Consider the following 11,886-nt stretch of genomic DNA (forward strand, 5'->3'; position numbering starts at 1 on the left):
AATTCAAAAAAGTTTAGATTCGAAAGTAGTTCAAATTAAAATATGTCAATCTGAAAATAGTTTAAATTTCAAATGTCCAAGTCTGAAAAATGTATAAATTTTTAAATGTTCAAATTGGAAAAGTGTTCAAATTTGAAAAATGTTCAAATTAAAAAATTGTTCATATTCAAAAAACGTTCAAGTTTCAAAAAAATAAAAATGTTCAATCTAAAAAAAATGTTCAACTTTTGAAAATATTTAGATTTATGAAAAAATTAAATTTTAAAATTCCAGATTTTAAAAATCAGATCTAAAAAGAATCAGGTTTTGAAAACGTAAAAAATATAGAACAGAAAAACAAGAAAACGGAAGATAAAGTAAAATAAAAGGTGGGGCCCAGCAACCCGCCTAGGGGTGTGCGGCGCCTGGTCCATGCCGACCAGGTCGCCATACAACACCCCCTAGCGCTGGCGCCCTGGGCATGGGCCTTGATGTTGGTGGAAAATTCAGGGTAGGACACATGGCGTGGGTGGAAGTTCAAGGTGGAGCGAATAGACAAATTTTAACAGTACGATGTATATGGATGGACAGTGCGGATTCGGTTTTTCCAACGACACTTCATGCCAAGTACTAGAGATATAGATCGGAGGCAACAAACAATTTTGACGTTGCCGGATGTTGTAACAACAAATTTCTTTGGTGCCAAAGAGTGTTAAAAAAGTTGGTAGGTTGGTTTAAATTCAGGGTGGGACACATGGCGTGGGTGGAAGTTCAAGGTGGGGAGAACAGACGAATTTTAACCAACAAATTTCTTTGGCGTCATAGAGTGTTAAAAGAGTTGGTAGGTTGGTTTAGTGGGCGAACCCATGCTCCATGCAATCCGGCTTCCGTGTCCCACACGAAGCCACGCAGGCAATGCATGGATAACCCACAGGCCTTGCCCTCCACTCTAGGCTTCCAGCCGAGGAATCCCCGAACGCGGCCACACACTGGAACCTTGGGCCTATCCTGAGGCCGAGTCACAGGTAATTTTTTCTTGTGCACGGAAGGAACACTGTGCTCTGTTACATGGGCTTCAAGCCTCACCAACCAATTAAGGCCCGTACCAACTCTTTTGCCCTCCTATGTTTGGCTGGAGTTAGGGCATCTCCAACCGGGCGACCCAAACGGACGCGCTGGGCCGTCCGTTTTGGGCCGTTTGCGTGGCCGAACGGACACCCGGACAGCGCCCCGCGTCCGCGTGTCCGTTTGGGTCGCACGCTGCGCCCAAAGCGCGGACGCGACGCATTGGTAATAAAATAAAACAAAAATGAAAATAAAAGAGGAAAAGAACAAAACATAAATTTAAACTAGTTGGTCATTAAACTTAGCCCTATTTTGGGCAAATTTTACACAAAAGAAAGCCATATATGGCTTTAAACTAAAAAAAGCAAACCCTAGCCGGGGTTTGCGAGCACGCGGTGGCCGCCGGCGGTACTACCCCCGGTAGTACTCGTCATCGTCGGCGTCGATGACGATGACGCCCACCGGCGGCGACGCGCCTGTTCCGGCTCGACACGCCGGAGGGCACCGGGGACTCCGGCCAGGGGTCCCACTGCGCCCTTTCCCGGGCGGAGTGCGCGTTCGGCGGGCTCGCCGGCCCGCGCAGCCGTGCCCTCCGCGCGGACTCCTGTCGGAGCTGCTCCTCCGCCTGCGTGGCCGGGCGCTCCGTGGTGACCCGGCATACCACCGCATGGTGTAGTATGCAAGTCCGATATAACACCAATGAAACACCGTTCCACTAGTATTATATCTCTCGGAGTGGTACACCGAAACATATGCGGGTCCAAGGCATGTCTATAGAATTACAACATCGACTCGTTACATAAGATCATCACAGACCTCCTACTTTACAATGAGGTAAAGCCGCAAATAAACTCCAGAAGAACGACTCGTAGTCTAATCTTATCACGGACTCTATTTGTAGAGTATTTAACTAACTATAGAGGCTATGAATAGATTCTAGCTAAGTAGGAGCTAAGTTTAGGAAGCTAGTTCCTTTCTATTGCTAATCTAGGTTTCTACTTGTTGGATGTGGTATTCGCCTCTTCGACGGTGTTCTGTCCCTTGAAGTAGTTGTTGACTCCTCGGTCTTCGTGTTGCACTCGTAGATCCTCCTTCGGTGCCTCCATATCTAAGCAGGGGATTTAAGAGTGGGATGAGTACGAGCGTACTCAACAAGTTCATTATAGGAAAGAGGTGTTTAATGCACTAGCTACGGCATTAGACCAGAAAGTCTAATACCAATGCAGGTTTTCATAACCATTTCTTCAAAAGGTTGCTTTTATTCAAAAGAACTATGTCCGTCGACCTTCACCGGTTTACTAGAACTTCATGGAGCTCCTTTCCGGCAGCGTTCGCAGTTCCATATCCCGGAACGAGGAGTGACAGTCACGGTTCTTTACACTCTGCAGAGGTGTGTTGCTTTACCCATAAGAGATCTTAACCTTGGTGCCAACCGGGCAGCTTTCCCGTCCACACTTCCTTCGGTGTGAGGCCCGGTATAAGGTCTAGCCAATCATGTTCCTCCGCTACCTCGAACACCCACCCTTTGTTGCATGCGCCGACCCTGGGTCCACGTCGGTCCCATTATTCCCGTAATTTCAGGGTGGACCCCGACCACGACAACGATGCTTTGGGCTCTTACCATACACTCCTACGCCGGTGGCTGCAACCCATCATAGACCGCATTACCGTGGGGAATTAGAATGGGATCCCCACCCTCCGGTTGTTCCGCAAGACACAAGCTGCTACGGCAAGCAATGCTTTACCGTGGGGAATTAGAATGGGATCCCCACCCTCCGGTTGTTCCGCCGGACACAACCGCTACGGTAAGCGCATCCGTTGATGAACGAGAGGTGGAAACACTTTTGACTACTCCGTCCCACTCCGGATCTTATGGTTAACACGGGTATTACGGCACAAGAATCATTGGCGACATTTGTTGTTTAATCCTAGATGGATATAAACCCGTGCAATGGAACCTCCACCATATCAACACATTCCATGGTTCCATTGCCCACCACTTAGTCATATTCATAGTTATGAAAGTAGTGGTTTTGATTTTTGTGCAATAGTGATAACCATAATACTTTGCAAGTAATTTGATAGAAATACTCAAATGACATGAGCAAGTGATGAACTTGCCTTTCTTGACTGCAAGATTATGCAGACAAGGTCTTCGATACGCAATAACTCCAAATTCTGAAATAGCATCATCGTCCGGTAAGGACGATGTTTAAAAGATTGGCAAGGATGCAATAATGCATAAGTATGATATGCAATCGTTCTAAGCGTGGCCTAACCCCGATGATTTAGGATTAGTGAGTGGTAATGATTAGTTCTGGGTGTGGTGCACTTTTAGAATGATTTACAAACAAGGTTCTTATTCGGGGTTGTGTTGTTTTAGAATCATAAGCATGTGGTAAAATGAATAGTAACAATCATACACATCAAGGAATAGAGGTTGTGTAATAAGTAAATAGCAGTTGTCAATTTTAAGTCCTATAGTGTATGGTGGATGATTATTTATTATATACTTCAAAAGAATAGCTTTTGGAGAACATGTTCTTTAATAAAGAACAAGTATGATAATTAGGTCTGGTGGGGTTCTATGGTTGATTATGGCTTCATGTAGTTGCTGGGATAAGTATTAGATGGATCCCAACAAAGTTGGATTCATCAATACCTAGGGCTTGTAAGGTTAAGGTAAGCCTAGGCATCCAAAGCAATTCATTATACTGTGTTGTTGTCAAGGTTGGTTTATTTTGCTAATGATAGCTGGCTAGGGTTTATAGGTCCTTATAAGCAGGGTTGATGATGATTCCTTATTTTCTTCAAAGAATAACTTTTGAAGAACATACTTCTTAATTAATAAGAAGTATATCAATTAGGGTGGAAGTGGTCTAGGTTTTACTGTTGGTTCAATTAAGTCATGAGTAATTGGCTCCTGAATAGGATGGTTGATAAATATCCAATACTAGTAGGGTTTAGTGGAATATGGTTAGGTAATGCTCAGGTTTTGGCATAGTTGCTCCTGAGGTTCATCACATTGGTGTGATGCTAAGTAGGAATGAATATGGATGATGGCTTTGGTAATAGGATCTAGGGTTTACACTTGGTTCACCCTACTTTGATTATCTAGGTTTGATGAAGATGAACACATGGGATATCCATATATTAGTGATAGGTCTTCTACATTTTATGTGGCCAAGACAGGTATTTATTTGTTACTAGGGTTCTATGCTTTGAAAGAATGTACCATGATCACATGCTCTAACCTAGGGTTTAGGTTAGAAGCAATTTAGGGTTCACATGTGCTAATGGAACTAGGGTTCCTAATTAATTTAGGGTTTTAGGAGTCACATGAAATGATAGGGTTATAAAATCATTCCATGAGGAATTTAGGGTTTGTTATTAACCATTTAATTCTATGATTAATAACTTCATTTTAAAGTTGAAGTTATTAGTAACTTGGAGATAAAAATAATATTGAATTTGGCATTTTATTATTTTTAAACAATTAATAATTAAGGTAATTATTAATTAGGGTTTAAATTTCCACTAATAAAGATTTAACAAAATAACACATAAAGAAAAATAACTTTAATGTTTTCTTTATTTTTCTTACTGGTTTTTATTTATTTTAGAAGGTTTTCCAATTTATTGAATTTTAATTCAATTTAGAATTAAAGAAAAGGCTCATTTAATAAGTATTAAATAATTGAATTTTTATTAAAAATAAAAATTTTATATTATATTTTTATTGGATAGAGTTTTCATTTCTAAGAATTTTGATATCTCATTTATATTTTTCTGACTTAAATTGAATTTGCTAAATTCATTTGAAGTTGCGACAATTATGAATTTGAATTTAAAACAGAAAATGACTAAAGCTACACGGGTAGTTTACCCACACAGTCACTGACTGGTGGGGCTACGTCCACGTCAGCTGCCACGAGTATTTGACCAAGTCAAAATTGATGGCGTGGCAGCGGGCACGGTGGCCGGCGGACAATGGCGATGGTGCCGGCGATACAGGGTTCCCGCGGGGTCAAGCGTGGGTGCGTTGGAACGAGGACAACGAGGCGAACCTAGCAGTGGTGGCGCCGCCTCCAAATGGTCGCCGGAGCTTGGCCGGCGGCGAGACGGAGCGGCGAGCTCACGGGTCTACGGTGCTAGGCATGCTACGAGATGTAATCGACCGAGCTATGCATGCTTCGCGAGATTCGGGGGCTCACCAGAAACACAGCGGGCTTGACGGCGAGGCGGATGGAGGTCGGGTTCGACGGAATTAATGGCGCCGGCCGTCGGAGGGAATGAGGTCGACGGCGTCGATTTAGGACACGGCGACTTAATTCCTTGTGTGGGCTGACCTTGTCGAGGACGGTGATGCAGCTTGGTGGACTTGGTTTGGCTCGGGGAGGCTTCCATCGCCGGCGACGATGGTTCTCGGCGGAGCCGGGGTTTCGGTTCCGGGGAGAATTGAGACGAGGAGGGGAAAATCCCGAGCTAGGGTTCTTCGGGGAGCTTTATACGGCGCCAGGAGCGAGCCTTGTCACGGCTCGGACGAGGAGGGATCGACGAGCGCGAGGGGAAGACGAGCACGTCTTCGTGGTCGGCCTCCAGCACACGAAGAGGATGAGGATGACCCTCACCTCTGTTTTTTTAGACGAAGGGGTATGGTGGGCTGGTGTTGGGCTACGGTTGAGGCCAGTGTTGGGCTGTGGTGCTGGGCTGCACCGTGGGTTGCTCGGCCAGGTAAGTCCAGGTAGGTTTTTCTCTCCTCTTTTCTTTTTCTATTTTTATTTTCTGTTTTCAAATTTTCACATTTAAATTCATATTTGAATTCTGTTATCTTTGCAGGTGTCTCAGTTATGTTTATTTAATGAAAATGTAGTGCGATGACTAATACACCATTCTCCCAATTGAGGAAATTATTTTATAGTTGATTAAATTTCATATATGTGGCTTATTCAATATAGCAATTAAACATGAGTTTGTATTTTCATTTTTAATTTCTTTTTCTATATGAATCCAATCTATTTGGAATTAATAAAGTTGATAATCTCAACTCAAAATATTTTAGAGTTAGGTATTAGGAGTTGGTTTCTATTTAAGAAGTTGGTTGTTCACATGTGACTTTATGTGAGCAATAATTCTATTAGGTTTTCTGATTTCCATAACAACCCCCTTGTAAAGTTAACACCATTATTATCTTTGTAGGTACCTAAGGTGGGTATTGTCTCCCTCAAGGTTGATCTTGGTTACAAAAATAAGTGGTTGATAACCACACATGGTTTTAGTTATGGGACTTAGCATTAGGTGGCTCTTTTGTTTTATAATTGAAGCATAGGCTTGATTAATTAACCATTAGGGTTCAAATGCTAATTACCTAATGACACATGGGTTGAATCTCAATTATGGCCTGGTTTTATATTATAGTTACCATAGTGATGTATAAACTAAGGTTGAGATATAATTCTAGATTATAGAGATGGGATGACACCATATGCATGTGCTAGGGTTTAATATCCCCTAACCATGATAAGGTGGTTGCTTGCTTAATATTGCATGTGCTTCCCTAATTACTAAGGCTTTGAGACTAGGTTTTATCTTCTTCCTATTAACTTCTATTAGTACCCCCAACTTATCATTAAAGTAGCTATATTGATTGTAGTTTTTTTTTATAGTTAACTTTGGTCATATGAATAGATGGTTTCTCTCCATATTAAGTATGGAGTTTTACTCTAAGGTTTTCTTATGTTTCTTAGGTGAAGCATAAGGGAAATGTAGATGTGGTAGAATTCTACTTGTGATCACCAAGTGATTCACAAGTAAAGGTTGGGTTATAAGTCTAGGGTTGCTTACTAATGATCTCCCCATAATTTTATGTGGTGAATGATATCTACTTATCCTATTAGGGTTTATCTTTTCCTCACATATCTCAAGAACATGATCATGGTTAGACATGATCAACTTGTTCTTGATATTAATTCCTCAAGTTCTTAGATTTTATGATCATCACTCAATTTATAATGATCAAGGTTTGGCTTCCTAAGGTATCTCTCCTGAGTTAGGTTTCTCACTTCTAAGGTCAAGTATTGTCTTGATCAACTAAACATAATATCTCTCTTATAGTTTCTTAGATGGTCATGGCTAAGGTTGTCTCTATAGATTATATCCCAGGAGAATGCCTGAGATATTCACTTAAAGTTCTCTCAAGAAATGTTGGTTTAACCATTTGGGTATTTGAATAGATTGAACTGAAATTAGCATGGATGGTCTCTCTCATTTGAGAATGTCTGGAATAATATCTTAGGGTTTTTCTTTAAGATGATGATTTGAATACTTGGATGCATATCCAAGGTTTGCCTTTAGGTTTGTCATTGATTCCATAAATGAACTAGGACTCTCACCTCTCTAGGTTTGATGTATAACAACATGGAATAGAGATAGGTATATCTTTCTAGAGTTGATCTCCTTGTTATGTTTCCAAGAATAAAGTAGAATGAATACCATGAGGTTCATGGTAGGATCAAGGATTAGTTTAGGACATGGAAAAGATAAGTCAAGAATGTTTTCTCCATTTTATTGTTACTTCACTTCCAAATGAATTGATGTTCATATGCCATGACAAGGATTACCATATTCTAATCTTTTATAAGATCAAGAAATTGATCATTAAGTAAAGTGTTGTTGTGTTGATTTTAATTCCATTTGATCTAACCCCTTAGATCAAATTATCTCTACCCAAAACAATGTTTTAACAAAGTCACATTGAGGTTTATAGCGCTTGACTTGATGAGCTACTTCAATTCCACCAAGGTCAAGTGAAACTTCGATTCATTGTGACTGCTTTTACTTTAAAGCGCGAAAATTCCCCAGTTTTCTATGCATGAATGCAATGCACACATCTGTTTCCTCTATTTTTGTAACCCCAATACCTGGGATATTACAGTCTCTACCCCTTAAACTAAACTTCGTCCTCGAAGTTTGATATCTCTCACGTTTCGAAGTGTGGATCCGACTTGTGCGGACTACGACTTTTCTCGAACTCCGTATTGATCTTATTGGATATAATTGAATATATCCCTTGTCCAGATTCTTCCTGGAATCCATTACTCGTTTGACATCGAACAACTATTACTTCCTTTACTTTCATGATTTCCTCCAATATTATAAGCTTGTTTCCTTTCTCATTGATTATTCAATGATTGGGACTTCTTCTTGTCCTATTAGTCTTAATTGAGGACTGATTGGAAAACATTCTCCTATTTGATAAAATAGGTCTTTGTTTTCCCTAACTACCAAAATTGCAGTAATGGTGCTTAATAAGGTACTAACCATGGAAATGGTTGTGATGGTTTATTTTCCTAAGAATGGATTAGATTCATTTAGTCCATCCAATCATGGTTTATAGTTGATACCTATAACTATTTTTGGTTTATTTAGGTTCCATGAAAGGAATCATTCCATTAGTCTTAGCTTTTTGTATGGTCAAATCTCTTCAGTCTTTGGCCTCCTTGAGCTATATTTGGTCTCTGATATTTCCTTCGTCCTACTTCTTTATCTTGGACTTATTTGAGCTTAAGTACTTCTGAGTAGATATTACTCACTTGATCAAGTTATAATCCACTTCTTACGTCCTCGAGGTATGAACCTCGGCTTCTGGTCTGACCTCCTTCTGAAGGTATTGTTCAACAATCTTATGAAAATAAGATCGAACTTCCTCTCAGTTCAGACCTTCTTCTTCTATTATGCTCAAAGTACTGAGTTATTGTATATCCAACTCCATCTTTACTCTACCCCTTAGAGTTTTCTTATGGTCTTCAACTCCTTTTCTTCCAACCATTGGATTGATGGTTGGAATATTGGTCTAAGTATAGCTTATGGTTTGTACTCTTCTAGGTCTGGTGAAGAATATCTGTGGTGCATCCACTCAATCGTGGACATCCAATGTGAATCCTTCGACTAATTGTTTATAGGTCATTGTTATTTGGCTAATAAGGTTTTATTTGTTCACAAAATTTTGTTACCAATAATTAAATCGTGGACTATTTGTATTACCAGCTGATACCAGCTGTGGTTATTATACTAACTGTGGCTATTTGATATCTAAAAATGGATTCTATTATAGGTTCTGGTCCACTCGAACGAGACATCTTCTACTTTATCTCGCGAGTATTGATCCTATACCAATTGTGGTCTTCTGATATCCACTATGGTCTTTTTATATCTGCTCTGGTTTCATAGGTCATCTTCCTTTATTCGAGGGTTTATTGTTGCAAGAAAACCACTAGCTGACACTATGAATATAGTATCCTAAGTGATTTCCCATGCATTCCCTCTTCTATGATGACTAGGGATCTGCTTGAGCTTCACCATAATCATCATATTCTCACCTTCATGCTTCTTCTGTACTAAAGTACTCCTCTGTTGAGGTAAGCATGAGTTTCGATTGTACTTCTTTCAGAGTATTGTGGTTACTTCCCACAACTTTACTTCATTTCTCCGATGATACTTCATCTTGTCTTCGGAATCCTCCAGAATTCGTCACTTCCTCACACGTTTACCATTACCCTCTAGATCTATAGCACCAAGTAAGGACTTGATATTGCAACATGCATTTGCATATCAAAGTCAAACTTCATGTATGGATCTAGTCAAACAATGAAATTCCAATAAAATCCAAGAAGATTCAGCTTTGTGCATATAATACACACCATCATAAGCCTGAATAAAATAGTTGAGTAATACATCTCTAAACATCAGGCTCTGATGTGTATTATAGAACACCACATAATATAGGTTTATATCGTGATACTTAGCACGAAGATAGGGAATTCTACTATTTGTCTCAACCTTTACCTTAATTGCACATTTGCAATGAGATAAACTTGAAACAAAGTGATCTAGGATAGTTGTGGTTCACCTAATTTTCTTTGGAAGTACTACTTAACTTAGTATTATACCATATGTAAGTGCTATTGAGGACTATTTTGTATGATACCTCACATGATGTATTTTGGTTCTAACCTGGCTACTCTACACACATAGCTATTGGAATATAGCTCCTATGCTACCAAGTGTTTCTATCATAAAACTATGGTCATGATGTGCTTGGCACACTTCCCATGGTTTTGGAATACAATTCTTGCACAATTTGTTTAGCACGTGACTTATTATTGTACTCCTCCTAAATACTTTAGATGTTCTACTTCATCACATAAGGATTCTCAGATGAATCATATATGATTACTACCTCTACTCTGTAAGTAGACATTTTTTTTCACTATCTCCCTTCCTTACCTCCCATGATTGACTCATCATGGTCTATACTACCTTATATAATTCATATTTATCACTTACTATCAGTTGTTTCACAAGTCCAGATAGATTTTACTTACCATTTACTTAACTTAGTCTACATCTTCTATTAGGATATCTTAATTATCTTCATCAATTGATATAACTCCTACTACCGATCCGGATAACTCTTACTTAATCATAACATGTGTTGGTACACATCTTCCACTAGGATATCTTCCTTATGGTTGTATCCTCTCTTTGGACTACCATGTATTGTATACCAACTGTGGTCTACTCATAATTATTTTAAGGTCTTAAAAGTATCCTACATAATTTGAGATTAGCTAGCTAACATTACTTAGGAAATATAGGTAAGAATTGTTGACTCAAGTGTGTCAGGATTATTCTCAAGTGAATATCCATCTCAAGTCATCAAAAGTATTTGGTTTACCTAGGACACTTCCTATAGACACTACCAATCCTATAGGTCTCCTTTTCAAGGGTTTTAATCCTAGGGTCAAAGCATTTGCTCTGATACCAACTGTGGTGACCCGGCATACCACTGCATGGTGTAGTATGCAAGTCTGATATAACACCAATGAAACACCGTTCCACTAGTATTATATCTCTCGAGTGGTACAACAGAAACATATGCGGGTCCAAGGCATGTCTATAGAATTACAACATCGACTCGTTACATAAGATCATCACAGCCTCCTACTTTACAATGAGGTAAAACCGCAAATAAACTCCAGAAGAACGACTCGTAGTCTAATCTTATCACGGACTCTATTTGTAGAGTATTTAACTAACTATAGAGGCTATGAATAGATTCTAGCTAAGTAGGAGCTAAGTTTAGGAAGCTAGTTCCTTTCTATTGCTAATCTAGGTTTCTACTTGTTGGATGTGGTATTCGCCTCTTCGACGAGGTTCCTGTCCCTTGAAGTAGTTGTTGACTCCTCGGTCTTCGTGTTGCACTCGTAGATCCTCCTTCGGTGCCTCCATATCTAAGCAGGGGATTTAAGAGTGGGATGAGTACGAGCGTACTCAACAAGTTCATTATAGGAAAGAGGTGTTTAATGCACTAGCTACGACATTAGACCGAGAAAGTCTAATACCAATGCAGGTTTTCATAACCATTTCTTCAAAAGGTTGCTTTTATTCAAAAGAACTATGTCCGTCGGCCTTCACCGGTTTACTAGAACTTCATGGAGCTCCTTTCCGGCAGCGTTCGCGAGTTCCATATCCCGAACGAGGGAGTGACAGGGCACGGTTCTTTACACTCTGCAGAGGTGTGTTGCTTTACCATAAGAGATCTTAACCTTGGTGCCAACCGGGCAGCTTTCCCGTCCACACTTCCTTCGGTGTGAGGCCCGGTATAAGGTCTAGCCAATCATGTTCCTCCGCTACCTCGAACACCCACCCTTTGTTGCATGCGCCGACCACGGGTCCACGTCGGTCCCATTATTCCCGTAATTTCGGGGGTGGACCCCGACCACGACAACGATGCTTGGGCTCTTACCATACACTCCTACGCCGGTGGCTGCAACCCATCAT

Source organism: Lolium rigidum, chromosome 2 (assembly GCF_022539505.1).
Source record: "Lolium rigidum isolate FL_2022 chromosome 2, APGP_CSIRO_Lrig_0.1, whole genome shotgun sequence".
NCBI classification, from domain to species: domain Eukaryota; kingdom Viridiplantae; phylum Streptophyta; class Magnoliopsida; order Poales; family Poaceae; genus Lolium; species Lolium rigidum.